The following is a 13609-nucleotide window of genomic DNA, read 5'->3' on the forward strand; positions in this document are numbered from 1 at the left end:
CGGAAGACAATCCCATGAACCAACAGGCTTTAACAAATCACGTTTTATGAATTACACAACAGCAAAAAGAAAACTCTGCTACACATGATGACTGCCCACACAATCTATGACAAGTGCAAAAGTAGAGAGCTATTCACTTCAATGAATAAGGTTGATGTATTAACAAGGTATGATGACATGGTACAGAGAAGGAACTTGTTTGCAGCCCATGATGTAACATTGTGTGAATCCGAAAGCACCCCACTTCCAAGTCACTTTACCAGGAAAGGAGTTACAATTACTGCTCTTGATAATTTTCACTGTGCAGACAGCGCTCCTTTGTCCAGAACACATGGTATTGCAATGGTGCTTTTTCCAAGACTTTACCAATGAAGTGGCTGCTGGAAAACAAGCTGTGTCAGCTGTAGCCATAAACAAAGCTGATAAATTATAACCTAACTGCCTTGCCAAAATGTGCAAAATCACTACAATTCATCAATCCGTCCCAGCCAACCAGAAAGTTTCACCTTCTACCTGATGCTGCGGTCCACAAAGGTGATTTTAACTGAATTTATCATAACGCTTATTCAGTGCAGACCTAAGGATGAAGAAAAGTAATTGCTCCATGAGCTGGAATTCATGCTCTGATCTCCCAGAATACCGACTCACTGCGGAAGTCTGGAGATTTTTTTTTTTACCAGCAATGCCATCTCTAGTCACAAACTATGCAACTGTATAACCAGCTCTAAAAAAAAATCTAAAATGTGCGTGCTCAGCTTGAAGACCAGCCTATCCTGCCAATTGTCTGCAATGAAGGTGTTTTCTGTATTGTAGCTGACATTTTTATGAGCAATCCAATAGAATTTGATGATCTTTATCCAATGATGGGTGTTTTCCACATGGCAAAAGGTGTGTTGCGGTGTGCAGGAGTTTATCTCAGTGGTTGTGGCAAAGATGTTGCAGTTATTGAGGCTGAAATCTTTGGACGTAAAACTGTCAGTCAGTAATGAGCAGAACTCATGTTTGTTCATTACAAGGAATGCTTATCATTTGAGGCTACAAAAACATTGTGTTGGAAAGCTTTCTGGAACAAGAATGACATATAGGTTTTGCATATGTTATCTCAGAAGTGAACAAGGCACAAGGTGCAATTCATTCAAAAGGCATAATGCAAAGCCAGGCAATGTTCAATACACTCAGTTAAAAAAAAAAAAAAAAATCTGAAAACCAAGTTCTTAGAGTTTGTCAAAGAATGTGAAGAAAAATCTGAACTCTGCAAGAACTGGGGAAGATTTTACAAATGATCGCTCTAGTGAAAAACTTGGTACATGCTGATTGGGAAGGTGACGGGAAGCAGCATGTGAAGTCTGTGGAGCCACTGATTACTGTGTCTCGTGAATTTGATTGCATAAACTACCAAAGATATGGGCCCTGGTAAAAGAGGGAAGCTACAGGTGGAAAACCCATAATACTAAAGAAAACTCAACCAAAGACATTTTGTGGTGAAAGACGGAGAGGGAAGTTTCAATGCTGTGGCTCAAGATATGAAACTGGAACAGACGATTCAGCGATCACAGAAAAGCTCTGAGGGAATGGTTGGTCAGACATGTAAAAGTGAATATTTTGCTCAATGACAGTTAGTTTTAACATGAAGTCCTTTCTATTTGCAATGTTTTCATAGAGATGACAAATTTAAAATTAATGGACCATCGTGAAACTATTCCTCACCACGAACGTGGAAAAGAGAGGGGAACGTTTTAATAGACATGTTGACCGCCTTCATCATTTCATGCAGCAGCAAGGAAACCCCTGTGAAATGACTACACAAATACGTGACCAAACAATATGTGGATAACGATATAAAGACACGTCTACTAGATGTACTAGAACATGTATCGAACCTAAACACAGATCCGAAGCAGGAGAGATTTGTATTGAAAGAGAAAAAGCTGTCTGGCATAATCACTAAAGCTAAACTTACAAGCTTTACTTGCCACAGTAAAAGTTTCGTCCAACTAGCCATTACAAAACAGACTACAAAAAAACAACTTTCACAAGCAGGTAGAGAGATGGAAGTAACAAAAGAAAGGGGTGAATTTAGCAAGGACATTCTGTTGCATGATCTTCTGCCAATAAACACAATTTTTGATGAGGATGCAGCAACCAAACCAGTGAAGCACAAACTCATTCAAGAGCTTGAAAAAAAAAAAAAAAAACTTTCACCTGAAGAATTTCAATTTGAAAAGGTGTCCACATTGAAAACCACTGTTGTTGTGGACAATACGTCACAATTGCGAATGGTCAACATTTCATCTATGCAAATCTTCAGAGAGGTTATTCAGACTGTTCTACAGATATCAAAGCAGTGGGCACCTTGCAAGAACTGTACATAGTCTTTGACAGTTATGTGAAACTATCTGTCAAAGAATGTGAGAGAATCAGACGAACGTCTACAAGTGGAACAATTGACCTTGCCCGCAACAAAAATCAACACCTATACCTTTGCAACTTGATACATTCTGGTCATCAACATCGAACATGATGAACTTGGAGATGTTAGCTCGCCAAAACACTGCTGATGCTTCGGTGAACACTGAATTTCCAATTATTCCAAGTGGAATGATTGTCAATGAGGAGTTGGTGGCTGCAGAGATATATTAAAAAGGTACGGGACATATTGTGTAATAACTTAACAGAAAATTGACGGAAGCTGACCTTCGTGTTGAGCCACATGTTGAAATGGCTGTTCAAAATGGTTCCAATCGAGTTGTACTGTCAAATGACACAGATGTTATTGTGCTACTTAGATTTGTTGCAATGTTCATAAGTCAAGGATTGTCAGAGTTAGGGATACGTTATGGAACTGGCAAGAAAAGACACTTGATCCTGCTACATATTCTGTACAAGAAACCTGATCCAGAGATGCCCAGTGTTCTTACCAAAGCACATCCAATGGGTGAAGATACTAGGAGCAAAATTGGAACAAAGCTTGGAGCTTTAACTGCTGAACCTGTGAAGTTTCTAAAAGGATTTGCTGGGACAGAAGAAGAATGTGACTTTAAAGATGACGAAAAATACCTTGTGAGTGTGTGGAAAACTAGTTCTGCCTGCCACATTTGACAATACTCAGTATAGTGAGTTCAAAAGATCATTCCTGATAAGTGGCCTTCCACCAACATCATATTCTGTGAGTGGACACGTTAAGAAAACTCTACTTGATCAGATGATGTGTAAATGTTTTGGACCATGTGTCTGTCACCTGTGGTTGGAAAGATATTGATGGGGTGGTAAAACCTACCAAATTTCTAAAGCCTCTACCACGGAACGTACATGTAAAACCTGTGCTACAAAAAGATTTCCCTGTCAATATGCTCTTCTCAAATGCTCAACATTCTGCAAATATACCACAGGTAGTTGCCGAAACAAATAAAGTGAACTATGAAAATGTGTACGAAACAGAAGTGATAAACATTTTTTTTCATATTCAGATCATAAACATTGTTTAAAAAATGATTAAAAACCATTATTATTGGTTTTAGTTCTACATATGTCTCTTCTTCCTCTATTATAGCTGTTGTTTTGGGAAATGGTGGAAGGGTTGCTCTGAGGAGTTCATTTCGGTCTCTAAGACTACTTAGCCCTCAAAACCTAGGTTTTGACACCAAAATGAAGTATACAGATCTCATGGTCTGGAGGAAAAAAAAAATGTCTACCCAAGCTAAATTATTTCTCTATTGAGCCAAAAACACCAATCAAAAATGAAAATCTCTGGACAACATATTTTTCCCTTTTTTTTTATTTTTTTTTACAGAGGTATATTAGGGAGGTAGAATTCGTAGGACCTCCTTGGTTCTTATGGATTGTAAACGAGAGATGGTGGCCTTTTCATGACTTGAGATGCACTGCTATGACAGATTTTAACCCCTTTCCAAAGGGTGGCTTTCATTCTGATCAACTCCATCCAAAACGCTGACAAGATGAGGTTCTTGTTAAATTAAAAATAGCTACGCTACAAATTTGAGGAACGAGTCACTAGGAGAGAACTATTAAGAAGGGAATCTAGATTTTCTTCATGGAATACAAAATAATTACCTTGGTGGAGCAAAAACATTTTGCCACACATCCGCAAATCAGAATATGTATGTTCTCCAAAACAATATCCACTGTTGGCAGCAAAACAACTTATGGTACCACACATCAGGCTTTGCAGAAACAGGGTTAAAACCACTGTCTCACATCTCCAACCCATTATCTAGCACCCAGGAGAGTGGTCATCGCAAGAACTGCTGTCAAGATAGTCTTCACCACTAATATGGCTCCTTCTCACAAACTAGTGCCATACACAATAATTTAAAACACTTATCAAGCTTAGTACTGGTATATGCTTCCTTTCGAAGTTTTTTTCTCTCGAAAGCTTATGACTTTTTTTTTCTCAGTAACAGAACAAACTCTCAGAAGAGGCTGCGTTATTTAAATAGACAATGGATGAGAAACTAGGGTACACTGCTCTCTTGAAATGTGAATAAAGAGCAGCACTGCGTGTATTCAGGGTTAAACTAAAACTGCTGGCTCTTGACATCGCTGCCATCCATGTACAGGCACACGACTTGGTTAGGGTTACCCTTTGAAATAAGGAATTTGTCAAACGGTATATCAATTGCAAAGATTGTTCAGTGGAATGATGATGTGGGACCATTCAGGCCATGTTTGGCTTTAAAGCTAGCCCGGTATCACAGCACCAACGCTTAGAGAGTGGGTGCTTTCACACAGAGTTTTACAGTAGGTCCCCTCCCTGTGGCCCAAGGTTTGTCAGGATGACTGTCAAAAAACAGGCGAACCAAACGGGGAGCATGGACGGAGGAAGCATCTTCCCACGAACAGTCACTGAGAGGGTGGCCCTTCCAGTGAACCAAAAACTGCAGTCTGCGCCGAAAGAAATCAGGAATCACACATTTTCTGGACTTCATATTCAGGCTGTCCATCAACGGAAAGACTAGGACGACGCTGGAATTGTCGGTGGTATGGATCAGGGACAAAGGGTTTTAACTGGGACACATGAAAAACTGGATGAACCCTCCAGGTATGAGGTAAGCGCAGACACACAACAACAGGATTCAAGATTTGCAAAATCCAAAAGGGTCCATAAAAACGTGGTTTGAATTTATTGATAGAAAATCGTGAAGGTAGAAATCTGGAGGAAAGCCACACCTTGTGGCCCACTTGATATGAAGGTGCCATTTGTCGATAACAATACGCTTTTCGTTTCATTGCTGGTTTCAAAGCTAAGAGAGTTGTATGAAGTAGGCCCTGGATTTGGCGAATCCGATGTGCAAAAGAAGTGACTGCAGGAACAAAAGAGGATGTTCGGGAAACAGTAGAGATGGTCCTCGGATGAAATCCATAGGTGCAACAAAAAGGTGTGGTCTTGGTTGCACTATGCACTGTGTTATTATAGGAGAACTCGGCAAGAGCAAGAAACTCTGACCAATTACTTTGTGTGGCATTACAGTAACATCTTGGATACTGTTGGAGTTCCTGATTCACTCTTTCAGCTTGACCATTCGTTTGTGGATGGAAACCAGAGGACAAGGAGATCTCAATGTTTAATGAGGCACAAAAGGCTCTCCAGAAACGTGACACATATTGAGGCCCTCTGTCCGAAATGACCTCTTGCGGAAGACCATGGAGGCAAAAAATATCCTGCATGAAGATGCAACTCACTTCTGGGGCGGTCAGTAATTTCTTTAAGGCTGTGAAATGTGCCATGGTCAGTCCTGGCTTCAAAAGGCTCTCTGGAACCCATCAAGAAATGCCTCCATTCCTTACATGCTACTTTGAGAGCAAGTAATTCTTGTTCTAGTACTGAATAATTGAGTTCTGCTTCTGATAAGATATGAGAAAGATAAAAGATAGGATGTTCTAATCAATCGTTGTCTTGTTTCTGCAGCAGAACTGCCCCAATGGCTCTGTCTAAGGCATCAGTCAGAACGATAAATTTTTTGGTAATGTCAGGGTGTCGCAAAATGGGTGCTTGGGTAAAGGCCTTCTTCAATTCTTGAAAAGCACGTTCAGCATTCTCAGTCCAGACGAAGCCCTTCTTCAGGTTCTCTTTCTTAATTGTTTGTGTAATGAAACTTTGTAGGTGGGCAAAGTTCTGGATAAACTGACGATATAAGTTTGATAAACCAAGGAAACATTGTGTTTCCTTTATAGACGCTGGAGAAGGCCAATCTAAGATGGCGCTGACCTTGTCAGGGTCCATGGATATTCCGTGTTGATTGATACTGAACCCCAAATACTTTACTTCGGTCTTATGGAATTCACACTTCTCTGGTTTACAAAATACCTGGTTCTTCTTAAGTCTTTCCAGGACCTGCAGTAAATGTTCTATATGTTGCTCAGGATCACGGGAATATATCAAGATATCATCCAAATAAATGACTACATATTGGTTTAATAAATCAGAGAACATTGAATCTATAAATCGCTGGAAAACAGAAGGTGCATTGGTCAATCCGAAAGGCATGACACGGTACTCATAGTGCCCGAAAGGAGTACGGAAAGCTGTCTTCCATTCATCACCTTCTTTGATCCGAAGAAGATGATAGGCACCCCTTAAATCTAATTTGGTGAACATCTTCGCTCCTTGAACGGCATCCAATATATCCCTAATTAAGGGTAACAGATAACAATCCTTAATTGTTATTCTGTTGAGTTCGCGAAAGTCAACACATGGAGGCAGATCTTTAGTCTTTTTGGGGGCGAAGGAAAGAGGAGCCCCAGCAGGAGATGTAGAAGGAGCAATTAATCTGTTCTGTAAGTTATCATCTAAGTACTCCTTTAGCACTTTCTTTTCTTGGTCTGTTAGAGAATACATTCAACCAAAGGGTACGACTTCCTCATGAACTAAGGGAATAGCGGAGTCATAGCTTCGATGAGGCAGTAAAATGGGATTACTGGGTTTCTGAAAAATCCCAATAAATTCCTCATAACAATCTGGAACTCCCTGGATAATATTTATAGAGTTAGTATTATCCTTAGTTGACTGACAGGGCCTTTTAGGAGTCCAATAGGAGTTAGTTGAATAACAGTTCTGCTGACAAAACAAAGACGTTAGAGATATTGTTCTCGTTTCCCAATTGATATAGGGGTTGTGCCGAGTTTACCAGGTCATACCTAAAATCAAGATGTGATTTGGTGAGGCTACAAGATCAAAGGCAACATGTTCTTGATGCCCTCCAAATGTCAAACAAAGTGTAGGAGTTGAGGCCACCACAGGACCTGAGGTTAAAGGGGAGCCATCAACCGTGTGTACCTGCTCAGGAGTTTCTTTAGGAATACAGGAAATTCCTTTATTCATGGCCCAGGTCTCATCCAAATAGATCCCACTGGCTCCACAATCTATGAGCGCCAGGAGATGTTCTTCTTGATTCTGTGAACCTTGTAACTTGACCGAGAGGATAAACAGGGTGGACATACTTTCTCTGGAGGAACAGATTGATGGTACTTCAGCTCCTCCCGTCTCCTTCCTCCTTACAGGGGACAGGAGTTGGTGTTTCCCGCAGGTCTTGAGGGACGTGACGGACAACTACGTATCAGATGGCCAGCCTTACCACAATACAGACAAAGTCCCTTTTGTCTTTTATCCTCCCTTTCTGATTCAGTCAATGGACCACGAACAAGATCAATCTGCATGGGTTCTTCGGGGGGGATGGAGAGGCTTCGGATGGAACTTCTTCTGTTCGCCGACTGCTAGTACAAAATTTATGAGACTGGTATGAACTCGCGTTCTACATCTCTCCATCTTGCGCTCTCGTAGTCTATATTCGATGTTCATAACTTGATGCATCAATTCCTTCAAGGAACAAGCTGGAGAAGAATGTACAAGCTCATCTTTTATTTCTTCACGCAGGCCTCAGTGGAATAAGGTTATAAAGGTGCGTTCCACCCAAGAGGTTTCAGCTGCCAGCTGTTTGAAACGAGTTATATACTGCAGAACATCCTGATTGCCCTGCTGAATGTCATATAAGGCCTCTTCAGCTGCCGCTTCTACCCCAGGCCTCTCAAACATCTGTTTGAAAAGAGTCAGGAAAGCAGGATAATTAGCCAGGACTGGATCTTCTGCAGAGACCAGAGGAGTCGCCCAAGCAATTGCAGGACCAGACAAAGCGCTGATCAGATAGCCCACCTTAGCCTTATCCGAGGAAAACTGGAGTGGTCGAAAGGCAAAGAAAACCGTTAGGGCATCCAAAAACTCCTTTATCTTCAGAGGATCTCCAGAATATCGAGGAGTAGCAGCAGATACGGGTGGTATGTCCATTGATCAGGAAGACAAGACCTGTCGTAGTGCAGTGTTTTCGGCCCGCAATTGTTGTAACACATGGGCTTGTTGTTGGACTGTCTGCAGCATGGCTTGAGCATTTTCTGTCGCCTCTCCCTGTGGATCTTCCATGGCTGTCTCGCAACGCGGAATCTTTTGGCGTTGCAATCTGTCACGAACTGCACTTGACTTCTCACCTCTGGATACAGGGTTGGAGAACACACCCGGTCTTCTACAGGTTCTGGATAATCCAAGATAGGGGCGACCCTTTCTAGTAGCCATGGTGCCGCTTGACAGGGAAACGCCAAAGCAGACCGTACCCTCCAGAAGGAGTCCCAGAGGGAAAAAAAAACAAGAACTGGGGAAAAACCTCAAACAGGAACTCCAAAAAAAGAAGAAGAAAAAGCAGGACTTGTCAACAGGAACAATCAACAAGGCAAAAATACTCCAAGGCAAAAAAAGCAGGAACGAAGAACAGGAGTGAGGAGCACAACCAAAGGCGAAGTGTTTGCAACGAAAGGTACAGCAAGACTGAATGGCTTATATACTGAAAAAGTGGAAGTGACATCACAGGAAAGGAAAAGAACACCATCTTGAATTGGGGAAAAGCCCATAGACAAGAATAGGAAAAAGAAAGCAGTATATAAGAAAGAGAGCATGCTGGGAAATACAAACAGGAAGAAGACAAGATGGACATGGACATGAAAAAGGGAGAAGACAAAGGCAAGGAAAAAGAAGGAAAAAAAGACCAGAGAAAAACCACCACCGACAGGAAAGAAGAAAAATGCTTTACAGGTAAGGGCAACGCGACCGGGAGCGTAATACATGCTTCCCAGGACGCGCTACCAAGGAAACCAAAAAACGTGGGGAACAGCGCTCCGAATTTCGGCAGTGCATTCCTACCACAGAGGCAGAGAGAGACGATACATCAAGGCGCAGCGTTACACCGACAAGTGAAGCAGATTCAGGGACTGCAGGTAGCAGCAAACCAAACTACCTAACTCTGGCAGCTACAGTGCTTTAACAAACTCTTAATTTATTATAAATACTGCCCCTCTTCCTCCCCAGCACATTGCCAGGATACGACTCATGAGCAATCTCCCACAAACTAAAGCCCAGCAGACATACAGTATAAGTGCGGGAGCGTGGCCTGCCTCATGAGCCATCTATAGCCATCCACAGCATCAGGATTGAGCCATTTCTCTTTGGTTATGGCAGGCTAACAGCCCAGACTCCCCTTTTCCACTCGGGGACTGTGACTGGTGCCTGCATCTCCTGTTTGTCTACGCCTGCAACACGGCCTCACGGCTGACTGCAACCGAGATGCCATCTCCCAGTCCTGGACCCTGCTATCACTGATTTCCCCTGGAGCGGCACTGCAACACCGCCTACCTGCCCTGTGAATTTGCTGGTTGCTTCGCTCCCGCGGACCTGGTCCATTGCCGCATCTGCCGAGTGGGGTCAGCTGGGGGCCCCTGGAGACAAGGCGGTGGTGTGAGACTGCCATATTGAGAAAACAGAGAACTGGGATCACGCAAGCCAACAGGCCCATCTGCTGCTGTGATGGGCTACGCCGGGGTGCGATGGCCCGCACCTATCAGCAATGCTGAAGGACCCCCACTGCTAGCCACCTGGATTTCTGCCACCACTCCACCACATCACATCACAACACGCAGCCTAGGGCCTAGGACACAGAACTGGACCCACGGGACTCGGGATAGAGCCGAGACAACGGAGGACGCAGCAGAGGCCTACATTGAAGGACTGGCCTTAGAGGTGAGGGGCACCCAACTGTGGAACACCGTGAGGCCCCCCCAGACAGTTTTTTGCCTTTCTTGCCCTATGTTGCAGTTTCAACATTTGGGGACTGCTTGCCTAGGACCTTGGGAGCACTCACTAACTCTCTTGCCTTCAGCCTTTTGAGACTGTTGTGGGCACCTTTGCACTGCAGGAGTCACTAGGACCTCCCAAAGCCACCACACTTGCTCCTGCTTGCACACAAAACTATTTGTTTTCAGGGTGAAAGCCACTGAAACAAACACTTGTTTTCGCACTGCTGGGAACTATTTAATTAGCACATGTTAAGGGGCTAGTGCACAGCAACATCATCAACTGCAGCCTAAGGATCCAGAAGGCGAGTGCCAACAGGATTCCCTCCTTCCGGCTTTTGGCCATAGGGCAATATTCTCTAATTTTTGCAACGCGCATCAGGCAGTCCCTCAAGAGTGTTGCTGATAATGGCCCTTTTTGCAGGGTTATCCACAAACTTTTTGCCTCCGACTTCCTATTTTTGACTGTGTGCTGCATTTCGCTTTTACTGGATTTAGGACTCTGGGCACTTCCGCACTGCTGACCAGTGCTAAAATGGAAGTGTTCCCTGTCTAAATTGTGTTGCTAATTGGTTTCTCCATGATTGGCATTTCTGATTTATTATTAAGTCCCTAGTAAAGTGCTCCATGTGCGCTCAAGGCCTGTAATTCAAATGCTACTAGTTGACCTGCAGCACTGATTGTGCCACCCACATGAGTAGCACTGTAAACATGTCTCAGACTTGCCACTGCAGTGGCAGTGTGGGCAGTTTTAAACTGCTATTTTGACCTGGCAAGTGCACCCACTTGCCAGGCTCAAAGCTTCCCTTTTACTACATGGAAGTCACCCCTAAAGTAGTCCCAAGGTAGCCCCATGGAGAAGATGCAGTGTAAAAGGCAGGGCATCTACTGGTGTGTTTTACATGTCCTGATAGTGAAATACTGCTGAATTCAGCTTTCACTCTTGCAAGACCTGTCTCTCATGATAAATTGAGGATTGCCTTGCAATACCTTTTAAGTGTTATTTCACATTCGGAGCAGGTAGAGATTTGAAGTTTGGGGTCTCTGTACTCACAATTTAAAAATATATCTTTTGGTGAAGTTAGTTTTTGAAGATGCCATTTTTAAAAGCAGGGCATTTTTTTGCTTAACCGTTCTGTGCCTCCGCTGGGCTGCGGAATACACGTCTGGGTCAGGATGACAGTTGGGCTGTTTGTGAATTCACTCTAGACAGTCCCACAAAGGGAGATGAGGTGTGCCCTGCATTTCCTGATGGGTCTTCCTGAGCTTGAGTGGTGGGAGGAGCAGCCACCTGCAACAGAATAGGGCTTTGCCTGTTACACAAAGCAGTTTCCAACCTCTGGAGTGTATCTGGGGCCAGGGCAAGGAAAGGCAGGGTCTAGGGCACTACAAAGTCTTCTTTTTGAAGTTACCCTACTTAAAAGACAGAAATGGGTATAAGTAATGGCCCTCTAACTCCACAGAGTTAAAACACTTCTGGACTGAGGACATTCTGCCAGGAAGAAGAGCTGGATGATGTATGAGGGGACTGCCACTCTGCCCGTTTCTTTGTTGAGCTGGTCTGCTGCTTGCTGTTTCTGTCCTGGGATTGAAAGGACTGGAGACTTTGCTTTCTACATCCTGCTTTTCAAGGTTATTCAAGACCTTGAACTGAGCTTGCCCTCTGTTAAGAAGTCTCAGTGCCAACAAAGACTTCACCCTCTAGCACCTGGGTTTTCTTTCTGAGAGTCCCAAGTTTTTCCAAACCCAGTTTCTGGGCCCTTGGAAGTGAGCTCTGGTGCAACTAAGAAGAAGCTGAGCATGCTGACTCCAGAGCGATTTCGGAACTGGCACCAGTCTCCAACTTCACACTGTTGCCTGCACTGGAGCCATGGTCCCCACTGAGAGCAACGACTGGGACCTGCAACGCAGACACGACACTGCTGCAGCACCTCCGAAGTCAAGCCACAGTGTGATTCCTGAGCGCTGTGTCACATACATCTGAGACTCCAGTCTCTGACTCAGCACCTGTGGCCCCCCTGGTGTGATCGCAACATCACAAAGTTGATGCCTCCCATCTTGACTGTCTGGATTCATTGACCCCGCCTTGTCGTAAGGAACCACTGCCATAGTTGCTTACTCTCCCTTGCAACCATAAGGAACCAATGCCTCACCTCCCCTACCTAGCAGTAATGAGCCAGTGCCTCACCTCCCCGGTAGCATTAAGGAACCAATGTTGCACCAGCTTCTGCGACACCTCACCCTCCCACCGCCAACTCCATGCAACATCTTTGTTTCCTCATCCTTTCCACGGTACTGTACCTGGGGTCTGTGCGACTCCGTGACTGGACTACACTCCCTACCAAGTGGCATCGGACTGTTGGAAGCAGCTCCATCAAGATGTTGTGACAGCCTCAATTTGAGCTATTGTGTTTATAAGCGCTACACTAAGATTTAATCTTCTAAAATTCCTATCTTTACTTGTGTATGTTGGATTTTTGTCATTTTGATCTTGTTGTACTCAAGATATTTTTCTAAACTGGTGTGGAGTCCTTTTGTAGTCTTTTTACTGAGTTATTGTGCGTGGGTACAAATATTTTACACATTGCCTCGGAGATATGCCTAATTGCTCGCAGCAAGCTACCAAGGGGTAACAGCAGGGGTTATCTTACCTGTGTGGATCCCTTACCCTGACTAGAGACCACTGCCAACTAGAGACCCCATTTCTAACAAGTGTGTGGTCTACTGGCTTTACAAATTAGCAATGCTCCTGGACAGTGCTACGTATTCTGCCCCCTGAGGGGTGTAGTGTGGACTCTGGCTCCTTCTGAGGGTTTTGTACTGTTACTTTCCATACCCCACATACAAACATTTTTGCGCTATCTCACCCCTGCAGTAGAGTCTCTTTAGGCTACTCAATTGGGGGTCCCCCAGCATGAGGCTGGGGCGCTCTCATGGCTTCAAACTGATGCCCTGTCATCCCAAACAGTAAATCAATTAAAGACACGTTTGGTGCCCATACCTCTTTGTGGCACAAATTGATTACTCCATCCATGGATTCCTCTATCACCGCGTTAGTGCCCGGCCCTGAGGCTAAGGCTCCCACAACCATCACTCAAGCTTATATGGACAATGTCCTCCAGGTACTCCGCACTGAAATTTGCTCTCTTAAGATGGAATTCATGATCTCAAATGGAACATTTATGGGTTTAACAAATGAGTGATTGACCTGGAACATACACTGGACTCTCGAGCCGAGGACCAAGAAGCTCTCTGTCGCAGGATGGTGACCCTCAACAATCACCAAATGAAGCAATAAGTCCTTGTGAATAGGAGCCGAAGAAACAATATCCGCATTCGGCGGTGGGCGATGTGGGGTTTGGGGGGGGGGGGCCTGGGGGGAGCGGTCCCATAGATGAATGGAAGGTTCTGAACCCCTCCCAACCCCAATTGTTAGATAGAGCTCACGAGTCCCATTGGCTTCAGGACACCCGGACTCCAC

General features: G+C 44.2%; 1 protein-coding gene across 2 annotated transcripts in view; it reads right to left on the reverse strand.

The window, feature by feature from the left end:
• SPAG9 (sperm associated antigen 9) overlaps positions 1-13609 on the reverse strand; it is a 1094694-nt gene that overhangs the window by 989221 nt on the left and 91864 nt on the right. The window lies entirely within an intron of this gene.

Source organism: Pleurodeles waltl, chromosome 7 (genome assembly GCF_031143425.1).
Source record: "Pleurodeles waltl isolate 20211129_DDA chromosome 7, aPleWal1.hap1.20221129, whole genome shotgun sequence".
NCBI classification, from domain to species: domain Eukaryota; kingdom Metazoa; phylum Chordata; class Amphibia; order Caudata; family Salamandridae; genus Pleurodeles; species Pleurodeles waltl.